General features: G+C 26.9%; 1 pseudogene across 1 annotated transcript; it reads right to left on the bottom strand.

Annotated features, from left to right (window-relative positions):
* Positions 1 to 1,185: 1,185 nt before the first annotated feature.
* LOC150025656 (non-specific lipid-transfer protein A-like) lies at positions 1,186 to 1,821 on the bottom strand (annotated as a pseudogene). The gene is made up of 2 exons (XR_016515163.1): positions 1,427 to 1,821; positions 1,186 to 1,325 (listed from the first exon to the last, which is right to left on the bottom strand). The product of XR_016515163.1 is annotated as a non-specific lipid-transfer protein A-like (transcript).
* Between the last annotated feature and the right edge of the window lie 1,476 nt (positions 1,822 to 3,297).

Below are 3,297 nucleotides of genomic sequence, written 5' to 3' on the forward strand. Positions count from 1 at the left end.
TAAAAGATTAAATGTCTTTAAAGTAAATGCAATTAAGAAATGTATAAAAACGGTTGTCACATTAATTATTTATTTCATTTTCATTTTTCATCACATTAAATATATATACATACATTTAAATTGATTAAATTTTAAGGGAAAATAAAAATATAATCAATAAATGAATATATTTCAGTACCAATTTGTGCCATTGGAAATTGTCACACCAAAATTATCCAAACACAATAGTTAAAGAATTAAAAATGGGATTTAGTTTCTTTTACACATTGAAAGAATATTTGGACTGTATAGCATGATTTTCTCAAAGTTTTGGTTAACTTTTGAATATGTCACTCGTCTATTTGTTTCAATATCGTTGAGAATTGATTTCGCTTCTACTTTTACAAATTAGTTATCCCTAAGAAAATTAGAGATTTAATTATTATTTTTAATACATTATGTAATACACTACAAAAAAATATGTTTATTAGCATGGGTCAAAAAGGGACATTAGCTATAATAAATGGACGCAAAAAGTGTAGTTATCATTAAAATTTGGAAGCTATGCTCAACATAAAAATAGTGGCGGGTGTGTGGGACATAAATGGTGTGTTTTTTAAGTAGGCCTAGTCTACATGCTCCCCACACAAAATTATATTTTATATTGTTTATTTAAAGAAGCGTGGGCTTAGTCAACAGATTGGCCACCCAATTTTTAAACAAGCGTGGGCTTAACCTTCATAATTTTTTTACATATTTAAATTTAATTTAAATATATATATATATATATATATATATATATATATATTATGTTTGCGTGGCTTTAACCTACAAAATTTTAAATTTTTATTATTATTTATTATTTATAGTTTCAGTTGTGACCATTTAACCCAGACAATTTTTTTTTCTTTTTTTTAGTTTATGTCCATATAACCCACGCTTACCCACACTTTATTTTTTATTTTTTTTAATAATGAAGGCTTGTTGGACACTATTTAGAGTTCCTAACATCATCTTCATTTTCTTTTGCAGCTAATTTTACTTTTTGGTGTAGTGATAAACCAAACCAGGTTTCATAAAATGATAACTTATTTCGATTAAATATATTTTGGATTAGGCTCATGAACTTTAAATACAAGTGATTCATCTTAATTAAATGCAAAAATAAACTCTATGAAAAAAATATAAATGGAGGATACCAACACATGAAAAATTATTCATTTATTATCAGTTCTAACATAACTATTTCTTTCACGCAAGCTCAACAAACAATCTTATTTTGGACAAACAAAATGATAACTTCGAAGCATAATCCACCATTTCCTCAGGGCTTGTTTTTTATAATTCTGAAAAAGAAGAAGAAGAAGAAGAAAAGAAAGAAAAAGAAATGTCAGAAAAGTAAATGAATGAGTAGTATTAACATGAATGTAGAAAACAAAAATCTCACTTTTCGCAATCGAAGTCCTTGGAGATGGGATAATCGACATTAATTTTACAAACTTTAGGAAGGCCATTGGCTCTGTCAACATCTAGGTTAGGAATGTGAGAGGCTTCTCCCTTAAGGCACTTACATGCAGCACATTTTTCTTCTTTTGTAGGTGTTGAAACTATCAATTTATTCAACCCTTGGCAGCAAGGAGTTGAAGGGGTACTAGTTTTCTTGGTGAGATAATCTAAGCATGGGGACATTAAGGATTTTGTCTGCTCACAAGTCAGAGCCTTTGTGGCTCTGTGGCTGCAACTGTGAGGACTAACACAACTACCAAACTCAAAAATGGTACAAATGCACTCTTCATTTTTGTCACAATGGTTTATCTCAATCACTCACTGGTGCTTTTGATTTTGGATGGATGGAACATTGTGAAAGTCTTACATTTATAGCCACATGCATGGTGCATTTTGAGCTTTCATCATGTGACCATTATTTATGACTATTAATCATTTTTTGTTTTTTTTTGTTTTTCTTGGAGTGTGGTCCACGAAATATGAAGAAATATAATTTCTTTCAACGGTTTTGATGTGTTATTGCAAATATTTAGTGACTTTTTTATCTCTTTCTTCGTTACAAGAAAATCATTAAATAGAAACTAATTTTAGAAATCAAAATAATTAGTTAGTATTTGATTAAATTAGAAATTATTTTATAAACTAAAAATTTAGTGGTATCTAAAGGAGTTTATTTCATAAACAAAAAAATATCGACATCTAAAGTGGTTTTTTATTAATACAAATTTATAAAATAGTTTCTAAATTAGTATCTGAATTAACTACTAAGATTTAAAATTACTAATTTTTAGATTCAAAATTAGTCTCTAAAGGACTAATAGAGACTAATTTATAATATAAAGTAGTTAGTAGCTAAAACTTTGGTAGCTAATGGTTAGATACTAATTTAGAAACTACTTTATAAATTTTTATTAATAAGAGAAATTACTTTAGATACCATTAATTGTTTTAGTTTATAAAATTATCTCTAATTTAGTCAATATAGTAACTATTTATTTTGATATTTCGAGTTAGTTTATATTCAATGATTTCTTGTGATGTATGTTCTACGCACTCTCACAAACACAGATAAAGTGTATCATTATATTTTGTTTGTATCTCATTTTGCTCCGTTGATGTTAAAATTTATTGTTGTTTTATACTACATCATTTATTACTTTAGACAATATTGAATTAGATTACATATATATAATTGTTTTCTACACATAAAAAAAATGATTTTATAAATGTGGTTTAAGGACTATCAAAGATCACATTAATTATTTATACAACATTTTTTAAGTGTTGTCATTAAAATGTATGGATTAAACTATAAGACTATTGAGTAAAAGTGGTCACATATATTAATATATATGATAGATTACGTTTTTCATGTCTTAGACATTTCAGTGATCTTTAAGAAAAGGATAAACCACATTAAAAAGATGTTTTCAAATAATAAAAAAGTGACTTTCAATTGTAGATATTTTAAATCATATATAATTAAGATTATCTTTAATATAAGTAACACTTCTAAAACGTGATTACTTTTTTTTTATCGTAAAAAAAGAATAATTAAAGGAGGTATTTTAGGAATACCTAAACCCTTATACAAGACACCACACCAAAACACACTCATACTTCTAGTGTTTTCTCTTGTTAATAGACCTCATACAAACAAGTGGTTCTAGACATCAATCTGAGTAAGAGAAACAAACTACTCTTACTCTCGCTGTTACCTATGACCAGACCTTCATTTGTGTCATTGTGAAGATTTCTTGATGATATATTCTTCCATTCCTAAATATGGTTACTTTATCCCATATTTATGAA

Source organism: Phaseolus vulgaris, chromosome 8 (assembly GCF_051622355.1).
Source record: "Phaseolus vulgaris cultivar YP4 chromosome 8, ASM5162235v1, whole genome shotgun sequence".
In the NCBI taxonomy this organism is placed as follows: Eukaryota; Viridiplantae; Streptophyta; class Magnoliopsida; order Fabales; family Fabaceae; genus Phaseolus; species Phaseolus vulgaris.